Below are 23,582 nucleotides of genomic sequence, written 5' to 3' on the forward strand. Positions count from 1 at the left end.
ATAACATAACATGATCATCAAATACACCCTAACATATCATATCATCATCATAAATATCATGGCATAATCATAAGGTATATGCAAGGTAAATTTCTAAACATGTATCATGAAAACATATGCAACATGTCTTTTGAAAACTTATAATATACATACTTATACATAATCTCAACATAAGGGGGGCCACAGCTTGTACCACATACATAAATGCGCGCGTCCTATGTAGGTCCAAGGTAGCAAGTCTTGAACCCTACAAGGAATATACACTAGGCCTGTTTCTTAGTCCATCGACCTAGGGCACTTAGGAGCTCATCCCTAACGAGGCCCGTTTCTTAGTCCATCGACCCCGGGGTGCTTATGGAGCCCACCCTGGTACAAGCCTTAAAAGTAAAGTAGCATGTCATACATATCATAATTCTTAACCTATCATTCATGTCATATTCATATCATGAAGAGTGCTCCTAGTCCCAGCTGATAGGGGAGCAACTCTTAGACATAACATAAAGCATGTGTAATTGGGCACACATCACATCATGAATTTGGGCACACAGCACATCATGAACTTGGGCACATAGCATATCTTAAACATGGGCACATAGCATATCATAAATTTGGGCACATAGCATACCATAAGTTTGGCCACCTAGCATATCATAAATTGGGCACATAGCATATCATACATTTGGGCACATAGCATATCATAAATTTGTCTCTAACCCTAATATCATGTAGTGGCCGAAACATGTAATTGTTGCCTGGGTTAGCAAGCAACATAAAAGTATGTGAACCCCAAACCATTATCTTATCAAATATCATAAGGAACACCTTGAGCATGTTTAGTTTGGGTTCTAAGCTTCCTAGGTCTTTTACTTATGTCATGGCCGAAACTCATCAAGCATCAAATTAGGTTATAAGCAACATGCAAACATGTAAACCCTAAACTAATGTCATATCATATATCATAAGGAACAATTTAAGCATGTTTAGTTTGGGTTCTAAGTTCTCTAAGCTTTTAACCTTATCATGGCCGAACCCTAGCAAGCATGATTCTAGGTTACAAGTAGCATGAAAGTGTTGAACCTTAAATCAATATCATAACACCTATCATGAGAAACATTATAAGCACATTTAGTTTAAGTTCCAAACTTCCTAAGCCCTTAAATCCAAGGTGGCCGAAACTTGTTAAGCACGGAAACTAGTTTTCTAGTGGCATAAGAGCATGGAAACCATCAACAACTTTCATAGCATTTATTACAAGAACCACCATGAGCATATCCAAGTTGAGTTCTAAGTTCTCTAAGCCCTTAAACTAATGGTGGCCGAAACATGTAAGACATCGACTAGTTTTCATGTGACATAAAAAGCATGGAAACCCTACACAAATTGCATGGCATTTATTACAAGGAACAACATGAGCAAATTTAGTTTAAGTTCTAAGCATCCTAGGTCTTAAAACCTTGTGTGGCCGAAAGTTATAGAGCATGTAACCAAATTTCTATGTAACCAACAAGCATAAGAACTTCAAGTTAGTTCCATATCATTTCATCAAGAAGGTCATGAGCATCTTAGACTTGTTTTAAACTTTCCTAGGCCTCAAATCTTAACATGGCCGAATCTTCATAAGCATGGAATAGAGTTCAAATCAACATATAAATATGGGCATATCATATTAGCTTCATATCCTATCTTAGGGAAATCATGGCATGCTTAGTTTTAGGTTAAAACCTCTTTTAGGCCCTTAGATCTATCATGGCCGAATGTTCATGAGCATGAAAATAAGTTCTAATCAACATACAAGTAGGAGAAAGTGTTAACAACACCATTAACATAGGGTACATATCATAAGAACAAAGGGGAACATGTTTAGTTTGAGTCTTAAGTTTACCTAGTTTCGCTTGTTGATCCTTAAGGAAATGGTACCCTTGTGAGGAGGGAGGAGAAGTTTCTCTTCCTTATCTCCCTTTTTGTTTTTCTTCTTCTTGTATGAGGTAGACCTTGAGACTCCTTGCTAGTATTTGTTTTCCCTTAGAGAGAAAACCTAAACTTGGCTTTTGGAGATGAGGGAGGAGGGCTCTAGTTCTCGGTGGAGAAAGGAAGGAGGATGAGAAAGAAGAAAATTTTAGAATTTCTCTTTCTCTTTTCTCCTCAAATCCCTTTTATTCAACATGGGAAAGATTCTTGTCCCCATTCATCCTCCCCCCTTTACTTCACTTTAATTCCCACGAAAATGAGAAGGGAGAGAGGAGAGGAAGGCAATTCACCTTTTGCTTGCTTCTTCTCTTAACCAAGAGGAAGAGGAGGTAAGTCACTTGGTTTTCTCTTGCTCTTTTCTTAGTTTTCTTTTATTTTCTCCTCTTCTTTAAATAAATTTTCCATTCCTTCCTATCCATGTATTATTCATTATCCTAGTGGTTATCATACATCAATTTATCTTCATTATTTGTGGGAGGTTCAAGGTTCAATCCTTAACCTCACCTCTTTTTATTTCTATTATTTCTTTTTGACTCCTCTTAATTTCATGCTCTAAAGAAAATACTATCCATATACTTATCTTAAAATTTTGTGGGTGTTACAATATCCCATACCTCATAGAAAGTTCGTCCTCGAACTTAAAATAGCTCCGGATACTTTTGTCTCATATCATCTTCTCGTTCCCACGTGGCTTCCTCATACTGTTGATTTTGCCACAGGACCTTTACTAAGGGTACTTCTTTGTTCCTTAGTCTTTTGACATCTCGATCCAATATCTGTATTGGTCGGCTCTCGTAGGTTAGGTCCTCTTACACTTGTACTGTCCGTGCTTCGACAACTTGGTCTGTGCTCGGAATACATTTCTTTAGCATCGAAACGTGGAACACGTTGTGAATGGCTGACATCTCTTGAGGTAACTCTATTTCATAAGCTACTTTGCCGATTCTTTTCAGAACCTGGTATGGTCCCACATAGCGCGGACTTAGCTTTCCCTTCTTACCGAACCTCATTACTCCTTTCATGGGAGCTACCTTGAGGAATACTGAGTCTCCGACACTTAACTCCAATGGCCTTCGTCGCTTATCCGCGTAATTCTTCTGTCGACTCTGAGCAGTTTCTATTCTTTGGCGAATATTCTGTATAACATGGGTGGTGTTATCGATAAGCTCTGTTTGAAATCCCATCTCTTTCTTTTCACCGCCTTCGTACCAACATATAGGGGATCTACATTTTCTACCATACAGAGCCTCATAGGGCGCCATCCCAATAGTAGCCTGGTAGCTATTGTTGTAAGCGAATTCCGCTAAGCATAAATATCGGCACCAGCTTCCTTTGAAGTCTAAGGCACAAGCTCGTAGCATGTCTTCTAGCACTTGGTTCACCCTCTCTGTCTGCCCGTCGGTTTGAGGGTGGAAGGCAGTACTGAATAATAGCTTTGTGCCAAGAGCCTTCTGAACACATTCCCAAAAATGTGAAACAAAGCGACCATCTCTGTCGGAGATGATGGTCTTAGGGGTCCCATATAGTCTAATAATTTCCTTGACATATAATTGAGCCAGTTGCTCAATTGAATGAGTCATCTTAATTGTCAGAAAATGGGCTGATTTGGTTAATCTATCCACGATTACCCATATAGCGTCATAGCCGTTTGTTGTCTTGGGTAATCCTGAAATAAAGTCCATAGAGATTTCTTCCCATTTCCATTCTGAAATTTGGACAGGCTGCAGTAGTCCTCCCGGCCTCTAGTGTTTTGCTTTAACCCTCTGACAGGTCAGGCAGGCGCTGACGTACTAAGCCACATCTCTTTTCATACCGGACCACCAGAATTTCTTTTTCAAATCCTGGTACATTTTGGTGGATCCCGGATGCATTGCATAGGGCGTTAAATGAGCTTCTTCTAACACCTTTCCTCGCAACTCAGGATCCTTGGGAATACATAATCGATCCCTGAGATATAATATCCCACTGTCCGCGATACGGAATCCGTCGTTCTTTCCTCCTAAGATCTCTTGTTTAATGCTTTGGAGGCTTTGGTCATTGGTCTGCTTCTCTAATATATTGTCGAATAGGGTGGGTGCTATGGTCAGGGTGGAGAGTTGCCCGGACATAACCTCGACCTCATGACACGAAATGTTTCCCGATTTCCCGATAGATTCGACCACCGATTTGCCTTCAGTTGTAACACCCACTAAGCTTTTAAGGTAAATATGAGAATGATGAATTTGCCTTAGAAAAATATTAGTAGAATGTTGAACCAAAAAGAAATAAAAAGAAATAAAAATAGGGAGTGGTCAAGGATTGAACCTTGAACCTCTCATGATGTAAATGATAGGATTAATGGGTAATAACCAGTTGGGATAGGAATGATATATTGATAGCAAAGGAGGGAAACTCATGATAAGTATGAGAGTAAAAGCTAGCCAAAAGAAAGCAAGAAAAGAGCAAGAGAAAGGCAACTTGCCTTCCTTCTTTTCTCTCCCTCTTCCTCTCCCTTTGCCGTGACTTAAAGAGAACAATTAAGGGGATTCATTCCCCCTTGTTTCATCATGAATGATGAGAACAAATAAATAAATAAAATAAAAAGAAAATGAAAAAAAAGGCTAAGGGAGAAGGAAAGCAAAAACCAATTTTACTACCTCTTCCCCCTTAACATAAAAGGGAGCATGTAAAGAGAAGATTTTATTTTTCTCTCATTTCTCTCATTCTCTCCTCTCTACCACCGAGAGCCCACAGCCCCCTCTCCTCCATTTTCGGCCCCCAAAACAAAGTTCCTCCTATGATACAAGGAAGGCTACCAAGGGAAATCAAAGGAGGAGAACAAGAAGAAGAGACCCTTTCTTCCATCACCACACTTTAGAACCACAAGTGAAAAGGATGTAAGTATCCCCTCACCTGTGGTACAAGTGGTTTTAATGTGTTTTTGGATTTTATGAGGATTTTAAAACCTAGAAACAAAATTGTGAAAATTCGGCCAAAGAAAGGACTTGTTGATCCTAGGAATGTTTAATATAAGCCTTGATTCATGATAATTTTTCTATGCTTTGTAAGAAGGTTTTCTCTCATATTTTTATATATATGTGATGCTGGATTAGAGATGTACCTAACCCTAGGGTTTCGGCCAAAACGGTTTTATAAGGGCTAGGGAATTTATTTGTTTACCTAACTTGCACAAAAACCCTCTAAATAAATGGTTAAGGATCCATTATTGTTTTCATACTTGAAGGTTACATGGAACCAAAAGTACCCCACTCACAAGTTTCGGCCAAGGAAGGGTTTAGTGTTAGGAAGACTTTGAATTTAAACTCACCAAGTTTATATGATAGAATATAGAGTTTCTTAAAGAGTTGCATGCTTGTATGTTGATAGAAACTCATGAACATCACTTTTAATGTTTCAGCCATGGTAAGGTGGATGGTTTAGAATAGCTTAAACAGATTTTTAACATGCTCAAAACCTCCTTGACAATAAGATATGAAAGTTGTTTGATGCTCCCATGCTTAATTAGAGTATAGGAAAATTGGTTGCATGATATATGATAATTATGACCACAAGGGTCCTAGCTTGTTTGTGAACCAAACTTATATGTATAGTTTCTTTGATATTTTTGCCATAAAACTTGTTTAGGTTTTCCATACTTTAGGCCACCTAAAACCTAGTTTAAAGACTTGGAAGGTTTCGGCCAAACATATGCTATGAGATAAAGAAAGGAAAAACCTAGGAAACGTAAGACACAATTTAAATGTATGCTTATAGTGCTTGACTTTTATACATGTTATGAAATGTGTTATGACATTCTATGCATTTATGCCATTTGAAAAAATTGCATGCTTGATGAGGTTCGGCCATGTAGGGTTTAAAGACCTAGAAACCTTAAAATTTAGACCTCATGTATTAAAGATGCTTCTTATGAAATTGAGATAACATGTTGATTGTGTTCACATGTTTATACATTTAACTATGATTCAAATGGGTACCTTAAAGTCTCGTCCATGAAGGGGATACATGCCTTAGAAACCCTAGAACTTACATTGAACATGCTCATGTCACTCTCCATGAAATATGAAATGTAGAAAGCTAAAAATTCACATGCTATATGTTGTTAGTGACCTAAATTGATGCTAAGGGAAGTTTCGGCCATGACCACTTGTATGATGCCATTTATAAATTTATACATGATGTTAGAGTAAGTTCACATGCTTGTATGCTTGCTTGAAAACCTAAATGAGTACTTGTAAGTTTCATCCATGACATAATTTTAAGGGCTTAAAGGATTTAGGAACTAACTCAATTGTGCTTACCATATTCCTTGAAACAAATGCTATAAATATGGTTAATGTTTCCATGCTTTATGTCATTTAGAACCTTGTTTCACACTTGTTAAGGTTCGGCCAAATGAGGTTTAAGGACTTGGAGAACTTAGAGTCCAAGTAAATCTTGTTTATAATACTTCCTATGAAAATGATATGTGGATGAATTAGGTTCTACATGCTTGGATGTTGTTTAAAACCTAAATTGGCACCTAAGAGGGTTTCGGCCAAGATAAGAACCCAAAGGATTAGGAAGCTTAGTACCCAAATTAATCATGTTACATTGTTCCTTATGATTGGATGAGCACATGATACACTTTTATGCTTAGACATGTATGCTTGTGAGCTATACAAGATGAGAATTTCTACGATATGTTATGAGTTCAAAATATGCATGCTTTATGTTATGATATGTGGGTAAATTTTACATGCTTTGATGATATGATATGAGCTGAGAATATGCATGCTTATGTTATGATATGTGGTTAAATTATGCATGCTTTGATGTTATGTTTAGTGCTTAAAATATGCATGCTTTCATGATATATTATGTGGTTAAATTATGCATGCTTGATGATATGCTTTATGCTTAAGATATGCATGTTTTTATGATCTATGCCTAAGTGATGCATATTGTTATGATATGATGTATGCTTAAGTGATGTATACTTTTATGGTATGATGTGTCACGCCCGCCCTTCCAAGTAGCACTAGGGCCACCCCGGAGGGACGGACGTCACTGAAACATAGACATCAATTACTAATGCATATGGATTCATGGCAGCGGAAGACTTATTTAAATTTTTTTTTTCTTTTTTTTTTATCATATGCATTTAGTTTACTTTTCATGGCATGTGAATCAAAGCATACTGAACATTTCATCATATCATCATTATTCTAACATGAGTAAAATATCATAAGTGTATGAAATACTAGCTGAAATCATCATCATAAGCATAGGTCCAACATTGTTCACATGCATAGCTTAGATAATTCAAAAACTTAAATAGATCTATCCACCAGCACTTCCACACACATCTTCATTGCCCTTCCTGCTCTGCTCCCCTTAAACAATCCATTCCTTGCCTTTATCTGCAGTACAAGGAAAACGTGTAGCTATAAGCCAAAGGCTTAGTGAGATCCTTACCTACCCATAAATCCGAAAAAAAACACATAACATAACATAACATGTAGAAAACATAGCATAGCATAACATAGCATGGAGAAACATAACATAGAACATATCTTATCATGTAAAAACCATAACATCTCATAACATAACATGAGGGAAAGCAGAACATAATATATCATATCACATAAGGAGCATAACATATCAAAGTATATCATGTGAGTGTATATCATGATTCATATCACATTCTGTAAGCACATATCATGAAGCCTATCATATCATGTAAACATGTATCATAACTCATACCTGTTCATAAGGGTGCATAAACATAATTTCATAAATATGTGCATGTAGATGCAATATGTATATTTTTAAAACATGTATCATGGAATGCACATATGCATCATGCTTCTTTCAAAACATATAGTATACATACTTGAATATCATATCATCATCATGAGAAGGGCCCTGGCTTGTACCACATGTAAACATAAATGCGCGCAATCCCTAGGACAGGGTAGCTAGCCCCGAACCTACTAGGGATCTAGGTCCGTTCATAGTCCGTCGACCTAGGGGCGTACTGAGGAGCCCATCCCTTAACGAGGTCCGTTCATAGTCCGTCGACCCCGGGGCGCTTATGGAGCCCACCCTTAGTACAAGCCATACAAAGTAAAATATCATGCATATCATATCTCATCATATCATACATGTCATAATTCTTGTCATATCATTAAGAGAGCTCTTGATCCCAACTTAAGGGAAGCATCTCTTTACCATAGCATGAAGAGTGCTCTTGATCCCAACTTAAGGGAAGCAACTCTTTTCCATAACATGAAGAGTGCTCTTGGTCCCAGCTTAAGGGAAGCAACTCTTTAGGCTTTTCTTCTTACATAAGCCATTCATACATGCATTATGAAACATAACATGTTCTTATCATAATATAAAGTATAACATGTCATTTTCATATCATCAAACATGGCATATCATCTCATGAACTTAGCATACATATCATGAACATGGCATATCATATCATGAGTCTAGCATATCATATCATTAACATGGCATATCATGTCATAAGTCTATCATATCATATCATGAACATGGCATATCATATCATAAAACATAGCAATGCAACATATCATAAGGCATATTTTCATCATATCATGAAGCATGAAAGCTTAATCTACTCATATATCAAAGGCTACATATCATGAGAATACATAAACATGTTTAGTTAGGTTTAAACTCTTTCCTAACCCAATTAATCCATCTTGGCCGAACCACATCAGTAGGTTTCATCCTCATTTCATTCCATATTAAGCATAGAACTTACCCACATAACATGTAAACTTGATCTAAACACATACAAGGCATTATACTTCATGAATAAGCATGTTTGAGTTCAAAACTCTAACCTTAATCCATTTATCTCAATTTGGCCGAAACATATCAGTAGGGTTCTTATATCATTTGGTTCCATATGAAGCATAAAACTTATCCACATAACATGTAAACTTGACCTAAGCACATACAAGGCATTATACTTCATGAATAAGCATGTTTGAGTTCAAAACTCAAACCCTAACCCATTTATTTCAATTTGGCCGAAACATATCAGTAGGGTTTCATATCATTTTATTCCATATGAAGCATAAAACTTAAACATATGACATGCAAATTGGATCTAAGTATATACAAGGCACTATACAAGCATATACAAGGCACTATACTTCATGAATAAGCCTATTTGAGTTCAAAACTTTAACCTTAACCTATTTATCTCAATTTGGCCGAAACATATCAGTAGGGTTTCATATCATTTTATTCCATATGAAGCATACAACTTTAACATATAACATGCAAATTTGATCTAAGCATATACAAGGCACTATACAAGCATATACAAGGCACTATACTTCATGAATAAGCCTATTTGAGTTCAAAACATTAACCTTAACCTATTTATCTCAATTTGGCCGAAACATATCAGTAGGGTTTCATATCATTTTATTCCATATGAAGCATACAACTTAAACATATAACATGCAAATTTGATCTAAGCATATACAAGGCACTATACAAGCATATACAAGGCATTATACTTCATGAATAAGCCTATTTGAGTTCAAAACTTTAACCCTAACCTATTTATCTCAACTTGGCTGAAACATATCAGTAGGGTTTCTTATCATTTTATTCCATATGAAGCATAAAACTTAAACATATGACATGCAAATTGGATCTAAGTATATACAAGGCACTATACAAGCATATACAAGGCACTATACTTCATGAATAAGCCTATTAGAGTTCAAAACTTTAACATTAACCTATTTATCTCAATTTGGCCGAAACATATCAGTAGGGTTTCATGATTTTTCATTCCATATCAAGCATAAAAAATTAAGTTATCCACATATAAAAATTCCTACATCATAAAAGAGTACAACTACTATGGTTTCTATGCAAAATTCTTGACCTAAGGCCTATAAGTCATGTTGGCCGAAACATATGTATAGAAATCTCCTTGTTTTTGTCACAACATGAAGAATGAGAACTTAACTATCAACACATAAAATTCACATATCATATAAGTATGAAATCAAGCATGTTCTCACAAGAAAAAACCTAGCCTTAACCCTCTTTTGTCTCTTGGCCGAAATATTCATAGTGAGGGTTTAGATTTCTTTTTTTTTTTTATAAAACATAACTTGAAACTTGTTGACCCTAAAAGATCATCCATCAAAAACCCACAAGAAAATTTTACGATTTTGAAAACTCTTGAAAAAAAACTTAACGATCGATTCGACAACAACTTGTACTGCAGTGAGGGGAATACTCACATCCTTCGCTAAATTCTCTAAGGAAGGAACCTTGCTTGTGAATCCTTCCTAGAGGAGAGCTTCCTTGATCCTTGGTCTCGGCAAGAGGATGAGAGGGAGAGAGAGGTCACGGTGAGGGAGAGTAGGAGGAGAATGAGAGCAAATGACAACTCATCTTTAATTTCCTCCTTTTATTCATTATGAGAGGAGGAAGGAAAATATATTTTTCTTCCTCCCTTTCTTTTACTCTCTTCATAATTAATAGAAAAGTCTAGATACGTCCCTTCTTGGTGAGTAAGAAAGGAATATTCTAGAGCATCTCTTCATTAGAGAGGGAGAAGACAACTCTCACTTCTCCTTCTAAGAGAAGAGCCTTTTCTTCTTACATTTAATTATGGTTTCCCTCTCTTTCCTAACAATAATTTCTCTTGGTCTAATGGTTATCTTATTCAGGCATCAAATGAGAGATCTAGAGTTCAAGTCCTAGACCTTATGTATTTTTATTTCTATTTTATTTGTTTAAGTGTTCGGCTAGGAGCAAAATTCAACTAAAGCATATATATTTTTCTTTTTTCATGATAGAATATTCTAGAATTTTGCTAAGGACCCTATGGGTGTTACATGATGTATGCCTAAGTGATGCATACCTTTATGACATGATGTATGCCTAAGTGATGCATACCTTTATGATATGATGTATGCCTAAGTGATGCATACTTTTATGACATGATGTATGCCTAAGTGATGCATACTTTTATGATATGATGTGTGCCTAAGTGATGCATGATTTTATGATGTATGATATGTATAAGTATGACATGTACTTTACTTTATATGGCTTGTACCAAGGGTGGGCTCCATAAGCGCCCCGGGGTCGATGGAATAAGACTCGGGCCTCATTAGGGATGGGCTACTAAGTGCCCCTAGGTCGATGGAGTAAGACTCGGGCCTAGTATGTTTGCCTTGTAGGGTTCAAGACTTGCTACCTTGGACCTACATAGGTTGCGCGCAATATGTAAGTGGTACATAGCCGGGATCCCCTTTAAGTTGAGATTATGTTCAAGTATATATATGTAAGAAGAAATGGTTTTAAAGATCATGAGACATACACATGTTTTCGGATACATGTTTTTCAAAATCATATTGCATAAACCTTATGATGATTTATGATATGCCATGGTTAGATATGATTATGTTATGTTCCATGATATGTCCATGTGTATGATATGCCATGACTCCTTATGACGATATGCCATGATTAGATATGATTATGTTATGCTTCATGCTATTCTTTACGCTATGATATGCCATGACTAGTTATGATTTCTTCATGTTGCATGATATGCTTAAAAGAGTATGTTACATTATGTCATGACTAGTTGAAATGATGCCATGTTGAGACATTCTTTGATTATACCATGATTTTCGGTTTTAGTGAGTAGGAAAGGAACTTACTGAGCCATGAGTGCTCACAGCTTACTGTCCTTGTACCACAGATAAAGGAAAAAGCTGGATGAGCTAGAGGAGCAGCAGGAGAGGCAAGGAGATGTGTGTGGCAGTGGCTAGGCAACCAAATAAGAACCTGCTTTAAAAACTTTTAAAGAACTATGCTTTGGTATCATGAATTGTAGTACCGTATGTGTGACTTGATGTTATGTTTCTACTAATTTTGATATTATGTTGTTGAGGCCATGATAGTGTAGTTCGGATTTGATGAAAGGGAAAACAAAAGAAAAGTTTTTATTAAACTAAGAGAATTATTTTAAGTCTTCCGCTGTTTTAAAAAGAAAAATTTGTACATAGAGTATCGTAGCCCCGTCCCTTAGGGTTAGCAGGGAGGGCGGGCGTTACAGGTTGGTATCAGAGCCAAGTTTTTTGCCAGCTCACTACACACACATCAAGCCTCCGACTTGCCGCTCCAAGTAAGAATGTTTATGCTTAATTTTCTTGTTATATGCTTATGCTTTGTTTCATGTTATATGACTTATGCTTTATTTTTTTCTTCCTTGTTATATTGCCTATGCTTTATTTTCTTTGCTATATTGCTTATGCTTTATGTCCTTATGTTATATTGTTTGTCACTCTATTCTTTATTTTTCCTTATGTTGCTTATGCTTTAGTTTCATGTTTTGCTTGCTTATGTTTGATGCTTTATTCTATGCTTTTAGTTATAATTTAGATTAGGATTACATATTAGTAGGTTAGGAATAATACCAGAACAAATAGATAGAAACAAAATAGTACGTTAGATTGGCTAAAAACGATAACCACTTACACTAGTCTATTTGTCATTATTTAGATAAACATGGTTAGGACACGCAATGGCCGAACCGAGGGGACAATGACTCCACCAGACCTGACACAGGTAGTCACAGACCTCCAGCGTCAGATCACAGAACAACAGCAGCTGATCACTACCTTAATGGGTCAGCAAGGCAACCCAGTTACCCCACCGGCAAATCAGAATACACTACCGGTTATACCTACAGCCGCGCCAGTGCCCCCGGCAGCCCCTACTCCGATGGTCCGACAAGAGGCCTATCTGATTCAGTGGCAAAGGCTTAAGCCGGAAGCCTTCTCGGGAAACTGCGAACCATGGGATGCGCAAGCCTGGCTCAAGACCGTGGAGAGCATAATGGAACTACTGGACTGGCTTGAACACGAGAAGGTCAAATGCGCGTCGTTCTGCCTTACCGGAGATGCCCGGATGTGGTGGGACCGAGTAAAGGCGAAAAGACAAATAAACCAGATGAGTGGACGGATTTTGAGACAGAGTTCTTAGAAGAATTCTTCCATATGCAAGTGACCAACAAGCACTATGACAAGTTCACTGAGTTCCGGCAAGGAGAAGTTATTGTCATCTATTAAAGCACAAAGGATGTTAGATAAAGGATGTATGGGGTTTCTAGCGAACGTGGTTGATACCAATCAAGTCAAAGACCCGAAGCTAGAAGATGTCAGGGTAGTATGCAACTATCCAAAAGTATTTCCTGATGAACTACAAGGGTTGGCCCCTTACAGAGAGATAGAATTCGAGATCGAATTGATTCCTGGTACTCAGCCGATCTCAAAAGCACCTTATCGTATGGCTCCGGCTGAATTAAAGGAGCTTCAGGAACAGTTATCCGAATTACTCGACAAGGGACTTATTCGTCCTAGTCACTCTCCATGGGGAGCTCCAGTGCTGTTCGTAAAGAAGAAGGATGGGTCTATGCGAATGTGTATAGACTACCGAGCGCTGAATAATGTGACAATCAAGAACCGGTACCCACTCCCACGGATCGATGACCTGTTCGACCAACTGAAGGGTGCAACCGTTTTCTCAAAGATAGACCTACGATCCGGTTATCATCAAGTGAAGGTGAAACCAGATGATATACCAAAAATAGCATTTCGCACCCGATATGGACACTATGAGTTCATAGTTATGCCTTTCGGAGTAACCAACGCTCCTGCAGTATTTATGGACCTGATGAATCGGGTATTTATGGCATATCTTGATAAATTTGTAATCGTCTTTATTGACGATATATTTATCTACTCGAGAACCCCAGAAGAACATACTGAACACCTGAATACTGTACTACAGATCCTTCAAGAGAAACAATTATATGCAAAATTCTCCAAATGCGAGTTTTGGCTTGACCGGGTAATATTCCTAGGTCATGTCATCTCCAAAGATGGAGTTATGGTGGATCCAAGCAAAATCGAAGCTGTAAATAACTGGAACAGACCAAGGAATGCCAGCGAAGTCAAGAGTTTTCTCGGGCTAGCAGGCTATTACAGGAAATTCATAGAGAATTTCTCCAAAATTGCAGCCCCTATGACAGCCCTCACTAAGAAAAATACAAAGTATGAATGGACAGAAGCTTGCGAGAAGAGTTTCGTGGAATTAAAAAGGAGACTGACCAGTGCTCCGATTCTTACTCTCCCGGAAACCAACAGAGGCTTCGATATGTACAACGATGCTTCCATATCAGGACTTGGAGCTGTACTCATGCAAGACGGCAAAGTCATTGCCTACGCTTCCAGACAACTTAAAGAGCATGAGAAGAATTATCCCATTCACGACTTAGAACTAGCAGCCGTGGTCTTTGCTCTCAAAATATGGAGACATTATTTATATGGAGCTCAGTGTAAGATTTATACCGACCATCAGAGTCTGAAATATTTCTTCACACAAAAAGACCTGAATATGAGGCAACGCCGATGGCTCGAGTTAATTAAAGATTACGACTGCGAGATTCTTTATCACCCAGGAAAGGCGAACAAGGTGGCCGATGCACTCAGCCGGAAGTCCAGTGCCACCTGATGTAGCTATTTTAAAGTTCGAGGACGAACTTTTTATGAGGTACGGGGTACTGTAACACCCACTAATCTTTTAAGGTAAATATGAGAATGATGAATTTGCCTTAGAAAAATATTAGTAGAATGTTGAACCAAAAAGAAATAAAAAGAAATAAAAATAGGGAGTGGTCAAGGATTGAACCTTGAACCTCTCATAATGTAAATGATAGGATTAATGGGTAATAACCAGTTGGGATAGGAATGATATATTGATAGCAAAGGAGGGAAACTCATGATAAGGATGAGAGTAAAAGCTAGCCAAAAGAAAGCAAGAAAAGAGCAAGAGAAAGGCAACTTGCCTTCCTTCTTTTCTCTCCCTCTTCCTCTCACTTTGCCGTGACTTAAAGAGGACAATTAAGGGGAATCATTCCCCCTTGTTTCATCATGAATGATGAGAACAAATAAATAAATAAAATAAAAATAAAATGAAAAAAAAAGGGCTAAGGGAGAAGGAAAGCAAAAACCAATTTTGCTACCTCTTCCCCCTTAACATAAAAGGGAGCATGTAAAGAGAAGATTTTATTTTTCTCTCATTTCTCTCATTCTCTCCTCTCTACCACCGAGAGCCCTCAGCCCCCTCTCCTCCATTTTCGGCCCCCAAAACAAGGTTCCTCCTATGATACAAGGAAGGCTACCAAGGGAAATCAAAGGAGGAGAACAAGAAGAAGAGACCCTTTCTTCCATCACCACACTTTAGAACCACAAGCGTGTTAGTTAGAGCCCTAGAGCCAATCATTTGATGATTGTATGGACTCATGTATATCATATTCTTATATATATATTAAGGCATTTGGTTTTTGGTTATTATGCGTATTTGTATTAGTGCCAGATAAAATAAGTATAGTAACGTCCTTGAGTAGAAGGTTCTTACCTATATCAATCGATTGGTTGAATCGATAGTGAGATGATATAGGGAACACTACTCTAAATCATTCCTAGTCGAGTATTAACATTCAGGGACAATGTTAATACAATAAGACTAGCATGTAGGTCAGCTCGATGACTTGATCTCACAAGTCATGGATATAGAGATATCAAGCTGACACATGGGTATGCATTAGAGAATGTATATTGAATGACCCGCCATGAGAAAGTATCATGGATCGTTATATGAGTGTCATATACTTTCTCATGTGGCTATTAGTATGACTATTAGTCCTTAGACCTGAAGTCACCATGGATCCCTACATAAGGAGTTATGTACTTTAGTTTCGTCAAACGTCACCCGTAACTGGGTGGACTATAAAGGTGATTACTGGGTATGTAACGAATTATGCAGAGGGATGTGAGTGATGTAGATGGGAGCTATCCCTCCCATATGAGGGAGCGACATCGCTATTCTTGATAGAGTGAGACCACTAAGCGCATGGCCATGCCCAAATGAGTCAACATTAGATGTTGAGCTCATTTGATCGAGTGAGTCTAACTTGGAGTTCAAGATTTAGATTGATTAGATGATGACACGGTCTATGCCTCATATTGATCAATCTAGATGTCTAGGATAGAAGGACACTTGTCATTATTTTGTGAGTAGTCACAATTGGTAGTCACAAGGTGATGTCGGATCTCGACATTCTTGTAACTTGGGTAGTAATGATGTGTTGCTAGATACCGCTCATTACTTATGCTCCTAAATGGGTTTAGGGCATTGCCAACATTACAAGAACCTATAGGGTCACACACTTAGGACAATTAGGTGGAGATTAGGTTCATATGATGAACCAAGAGGATTAGATTCATTTGATGAATCAAATTGGATTAAGAGTAATCCTAATTGGGCTAATTTGAGTTCGACTCAAGTTGATTCATGTGTTAAATGAGTCTAATTTAGATTTTGACTCATTGAATCAATTTAATTTAATGAATTAGATTCATTATATTAAGTTGGCTCGAATCAAATGATTGGATTAGATCGACCATGGTAGAGATTGAGTCAAGTTTGACTTGACTTGAGAAGGAAGACCAAAGGTTAATTTTGACTTGACCTTTTTGCCACCTCATTAGTGAGTTGGCATTAGGTGGACCAATAATGATGTTCCACATCATCATGGGTGCCACCTCATGGAAGTTACAAAGTCACTCTCTTAATGGTTTCATATTAATTGCAATTAATGCAATTAATGTGATTTTATGGTTTCATATTAATTGCAATTAATGCAATTAATGTGAATTTTGAAAGTGGCCGGCCACTTGGTTTTTTGGGTGTGAATTTCATTTTTCCCATTCAAGTGGTGTAACTTCTTCTTCTTCCTTGTGTTCTTCCTCTCAAGCTCTCCCTCTCCCTCTCCTCCTCCCTTGGCCGAACCACATAGATGCTAGCACACCTTGGTTTTTGGTCATCTCCATCTAGTGTGTCCGTGTGGATACTTCTAGAGGACCGGCGCTTGACGGTCTTGAGATCCGGCATCATTTGGACGAGCGGGAACGCGAAGGGCATCGCATCAAAGGTATAAATGGTTTATCCTTATGTAGATCTACTGTAGATTAAAGTTTTCAAACTCGTACTCGTATTTTCGTTCGGTTTTACCTTGCACGAGATCCGTGGCTTGGGCGATTCGGAGTTTCCGCGACGCGAAAAGCGGTTTTCGCGGCCCGAAAAACCCAACAGTGGTATCAGAGCCACGTGCAAAGACTTGTACGAGTTAGTTTTTGGTTTTTGGAAAACAAAACTTCTGTGATTTTCTGTAAAAAATTCAATTTTTATGTTTTTATGGGTAATTTTTCCTTATAGGCGAAGCACAAGTGTCTCGGCACTTGTAGGCTTCGGCTATCGGGAAGAATTTTCCCAAACGGCTTCGTTTCGACCCAAAATCTTTTGGGACAGCGGACTCGGGTACCTTTAGATCGCAACGGAGCAACTCACGATGGTTAGATCGTGGGTAGGGGCGCTGCCCCTAACCCCGCAAGGGGATTTGCTCCGCGATCGCACCCGAAATCGCTAAAAACGAACCCGTCGGGAAGATTTTTCCGAAACGGTAATGTCTCGGCCTAAATCGTTTTGGGACAGCGGGTTTAGGCGCTATTGGATCGCAAAGGAACCCTCGTGATGGTTAGATCGCGGGTAGGGGCGCTGCCCCTGGGCCCCGCAAGGGGATCCGTTCCGCGATTGCGCCCGAAACCGCTAAACGGGACCGCCGGGAAATTTTACTTGTAAAATTGTAAAAAAAAAATATATATTTTTAAAATTACAGAAAATAAGAAAATATATAATTTTGAATTATATATTAATTTTGTGATAGTCATGGCCCAAAATCCAATATGATTGGTTGTGTTGTAATTCATAATACGGCCTGCGTGTCGTGATGTGTTTTTGCGTGTTGTATTTATTTTATTATTCGCGACCTGCGCGTCGTGCCTCGTCTTTTATTCTTGTTGTAAATTAGATTTAGACTCGAATGTAACTCGAGTTTCAAATTGTAATGTACAAATTGGAGCGGTGGAGGGTCCACACGAGACGGAGTTCCGAGGCGGGCACGAGCAACACAAGGTGGTCAAAGGGAGAAGCTTGAAGAAGCTGTTGACCCTAGGTTGACCATTCGATCTTCTCATTGGCTTGAGAAGATCGTAGTAGGGCCATGACTAAATCACAAATAGATTAATTAATTAATTATTATGTATCTGATGCATGTTTAATAGTTAATTAATTAATTAGTGCCTTAACGATTAGATTAGATCTAAGTCGTGCACATGATGCACCCTTGCAATTAGATTAGATCTAAGTCGTGCACAAGATGCATCCTTCTCGATTAGATTAGATCTAGATCGAACCAACTCTAAATGCCTAACCGTGCCGTGATACCTATCACTACCTCGATCACATGTATTGTTGAATCTGTCAAAGCAGAGCAATACATATTATCTTGGTAGGGTACGGAGGGACAATCTTGGTCCCGCCTATCAACGCATGGGTGAATACAAACTCAATTAGATTGAGTATTCCTAGTTACTCGGTTGGATCGAGTCAACTATAGGCATTCTTCCAACGGTTGGAAAAGATAGGTCAAAATCACATCTATATTAACTCTCGGGCGTATTAGCCAAAGCTAACTCGAGTTTTAATATAAATGCGGATATTGATTCTATAAACAAGAGTTGCATAGAGATGTAATTGGTAATCGTTACCTACCGATCATACTAAGCCTTGGGCGTATTAGCCAAAGCTAACTCAAGGGTTAGTATGATGTGGATCTTGTCCCACAAGAATTATAGAATTCAGTGGGAGCATCATTTAATTAAAGGCCTAATTAAATGATTTTAAAAGAATATGATATTTATTTCTGCAAATTTTTCTGTTGTAGATAACCATGACGTCAAATACGAACACTTTCTCCCTGCGATCTGTCCTTGAGAAGGACAAGCTCAACGGAGCAAATTTCCTGGACTGGTACAGGAACCTGAGAATAGTTCTCACTCAGGAACGTAAACTGTACGTTCTGGAGCAGCCCATTCCGGAGGCTCCTCCTGCCACTGCCACGCGAGCAGACCAAGATGCTTACAAGAAGCATCAAGATGACGCATTAGATGTGTCTTGTCTTATGCTCGCAACCATGAACTCTGAGCTTCAGAAGCAACATGAGTTGATGAGCGCTTACGATATGGTTGAACATCTTCGTCACCTATATCAAGGACAAGCAAGGCACTGGAAGAGGAACTCCAAAGAATACCTGGAAGATCTTAAAAAGAAGATAAATAAGATTTCTACTTCAGGTATACATGTTATAGAAGTCAACCTCTCTATTTCTTCATCGTGGGTATTAGATACCGGATGTGCTTCGCACATTTGTACTAATGTACAAGCGCTAAAGAATAGCAGGGCATTGACGAAGGGTGAGGTAGACCTACGAGTAGGCAATGGAGCACGGGTTGCTGCTATTGCTGTAGGAACTTATCATCTATCTCTGCCCTCTGGGCTAATACTAGAATTAGACGATTGTTGTTATGTGCCTGCCTTGACAAAGAACATAATATCAGTTTCTTGTTTGGACAAGAGAGGATACTCGTTTATAATAAAGAACAAATGTTGTTCCGTCTTTTTAAACGATATGTTCTATTGTAGTGCACCTCTGATAAACGGACTCTACATTCTAGACCTAGAGAGCCCTGTCTATAACATAAATACCAAGAGGATCAAGTCGAATGACTTGAACCAAACTTACCTCTGGCACTGTCGCTTAGGTCATATAAATGACAAGCGCTTATCCCAGCTCCATAAGGATGGTTTGCTGGACTCATTTGATTTTGAATCATATGAGATATGCGAGTCATGCCTACGAGGCAAGATGACCAAGACAACCTTTAGTGGGCACGGCGAGAGAGCGACTGATTTATTAGGACTCATACATAGTGATGTATGTGGCCCTTTCAATGTCGCTGCTAGAGGCGGTTATAGATACTTCATCACATTTACTGATGACTTCAGTAGATACGGTTATGTGTACCTGATGACACATAAATCTAAATCCTTTGAAAAGTTCAAAGAATTCAAGAATGAAGTACAGAACCAACTTGGCAAGAGTATTAAAATACTTCGATCCGATCGAGGTGGAGAATACTTAAGCCATGAGTTTCGTGACTATTTAGCTGAGTGTGGGATTCTATCCCAACTCACTCCTCCTGGAACACCACAGTGGAATGGTGTATCAGAAAGGAGGAATCGTACCCTATTAGATATGGTACGATCTATGATGAGTCACACAGATCTTCCGACATATCTATGGGGATATGCTCTAGACACGGCAGCTTTCATACTCAACCGAGTTCCATCAAAGGCCGTGATAAAGACACCATATAGGATATGGACTGGGAGAGATGCCCAGGTGTCTTTTATGAGGATTTGGGGTTGTGAGGCTTACGTACGACGTCAAGTCTCAGACAAATTAGGACCCAAATCTGACAAGTGCTATTTCATCGGATATCCCAAGGAAACTAAGGGATATTACTTCTACATTCCCAGTCAGCACAAGGTAGTTGTGGCAAAGACTGGGGTCTTTCTAGAAAGGGACTTTGTTTCTAGAAAGACTAGTGGGAGCGCGTTCGATCTTGAAGAAGTTCAAGATGCGAACAATAGCACTAATGCCACGATGAAAATTGAACTGGAACCACAAAGTGTTGTGGATGATGTTGTTCCACAAGGAGTTGAGGAACAACAACCGGTTCATGTAGACATACCTCTTCGCAGGTCTGATAGGGTACGTCGTCAGCCTGAGAGATACTCATTTCTCTTGTCTGACCATGATGACATTGTGCTCATAGAGGATGAGCCTACCACCTATCAAGAAGCTGTGATGAGACCAGATTTCGAGAAATGGCTAGAAGCCATGAGATCCGAAATAGAATCCATGTACACCAACCAAGTATGGACTTTGGTTGATCCACTGAAGGGTAAAACCCATTGGGTGCAAGTGGGTCTTTAAGAGAAAGACCGACATGGATAGACTTATCTATAAGGGTCGCTTGGTAGCTAAAGGTTTCAAGCGATTCATGGTATTGACTATGATGAAACATTTTCTCCGATGGCGATGTTTAAGTCCATTCGGATCATGCTTACTATTGCGACCTACCATGACTATGAGATATGGCGGATGGATGTCAAAACCGCGTTTCGAATGGAAACCTACTCGACGATGTGTACATGATACAACCTGAGGGTTTTGTAGATCCACACATACTAGCAGAGTATGCAAGTGCATAGGTCCATTTATGGACTAAAGCAAGCTTCTCGGGCTGGAATCTTCGATTTGATGATGCGATCAAGCAGTTTGGTTTCATCAAGAACGAAGATGAGCCTTGTGTCTACAAGAAGGTTGTAGGGACATAGTTGTCTTCCTCATATTATATGTGGATGACATACTACTCATTGGGAAGGACATCCCTATGCTTGATCTGTCAAGACACGGCTAGGGAGTTGCTTCTCAATGAAGGACTTAGGTGAGGCATCCGCATTCTAGGGATACGGATCTATAGAGATAGATCTAAGAGATTGCTTGGCCTAAGTCGAGTACATATATTGACAAGGTGCTCCTTCGGTTTGCCATGCAGAACTCCAAGAAGGGATTTATGTCACATGGCGTGAGTCTTCGAAACTCAAGGTCCCTCTTCTAGAGAGGAGAGACCGCATGGATCAGATCCTTATGCCTCAGCCATAGGATCGATCATATACGCCATCTTTGTGTACTCGACCCGATGTCTCGTATGCTTTGAGCATGACGAGATGATCCAGGTGAAAGTCACTGTATAGCGGTCAAGAATATTCTTAAGTACTTGAGAAGGACTAAAGAATATTTCATGATATATAGAGGCAATGACGAGCTAGCTGTAAAGGGTTACAGTGATGCTAGCTTCCAGACCGACCAGGATGATTATCGATCGCAGTCAGGGTTCGTATTTTGCATTAATGGTGGTGCTTTGAGCTAGAAGAGTTCGAAGCAGGACACAATCGCTGATTCTACAACAGAGGCCGAGTACATTGCTGCATCAAAGGTAGCAAAGGAGGCAGTTTGGATCCGAAAGTTCATCACTGAACTTGGGGTGGTTCCTAGCATCGCTAACCCAGTTGAGCTCTATTGTGACAACAATGGAGCTATAGCACAGGCGAAGGAACCTCGCTCACACCAGCGGACCAAGCACATACTACGGCGCTTCCATCTCATTCGAGAGATTATCGATAGAGGAGATGTGAAGATTTGCAGAGTACCGACAGAGGCTAACATCGTAGATCCCTTGACCAAGGCTTTGGCACAGAGGAAGCATGATGGTCACACTAGGTCTTTAGGCCTTAGAGCCTAAACTGATTGGCACTAGTGGTAGTGGGAGATTGTTAGTTAGAGCCCTAGAGCCAATCATTTGATGATTGTATGGACTCATGTATATCATATTCTTATATATATATTAAGGCATTTGGATTTTGGTTATTATGCTTATTTGTATTAGTGCCAGATAAAATAAGTATAGTAACGTCCTTGAGTAGAAGGTTTTTACCTATATCAATCGATTGGTTGAATCGATAGTGAGATGATATAGGGAACACTACTCTAAATCATTCCTAGTCGAGTATTAACATTCAGGGACAATGTTAATACAATAAGACTAGCATGTAGGTCAGCTCGATGACTTGATCTCACAAGTCATGGATATAGAGATATCAAGCTGACATATGGGTATGCATTAGAGAATGTATATTGAATGACCCGCCATGAGAAAGTATCATGGATCGTTATATGAGTGTCATATACTTTCTCATGTGGCTATTAGTATGACTATTAGTCCTTAGACCTGAAGTCACCATGGATCCCTACATAAGGAGTTATGTACTTTAGTTTCGTCAAACGTCACCCGTAACTGGGTGGACTATAAAGGCGATTACTGGGTATGTAACGAATTATGCAGAGGGATGTGAGTGATGTAGATGGGATCTATCCCTCCCATATGACGGGAGCGACATCGCTATTCTTGATAGAGTGAGACCACTAAGCGCATGGCCATGCCCAAATGAGTCAACATTAGATGTTGAGCTCATTTGATCGAGTGAGTCTAACTTGGAGTTCAAGATTTAGATTGATTAGAGGATGACACGGTCTATGCCTCATATTGATCAATCTAGATGTCTAGGATAGAAGGACACTTGTCATTATTTTGTGAGTAGTCACAATTGGTAGTCACAAGGTGATGTCGGATCTCAACATTCTTGTAACTTGGGTAGTAATGATGTGTTGCTAGATACCGCTCATTACTTATGCTCCTAAATGGGTTTAGGGCATTGCCAACGTTACAAGAACCTATAGGGTCACACACTTAGGACAATTAGGTGGAGATTAGGTTCATATGATGAACCAAGAGGATTAGATTCATTTGATGAATCAAATTGGATTAAGAGTAATCCTAATTGGGCTAACTTGAGTTCGACTCAAGTTGATTCATGTGTTAAATGAGTCTAATTTAGATTTTGACTCATTGAATCAATTTAATTTAATGAATTAGATTCATTATATTAAGTTGGCTCGAATCAAATGA

Source organism: Zingiber officinale, chromosome 3A (genome assembly GCF_018446385.1).
Source record: "Zingiber officinale cultivar Zhangliang chromosome 3A, Zo_v1.1, whole genome shotgun sequence".
NCBI lineage: Eukaryota > Viridiplantae > Streptophyta > Magnoliopsida > Zingiberales > Zingiberaceae > Zingiber > Zingiber officinale.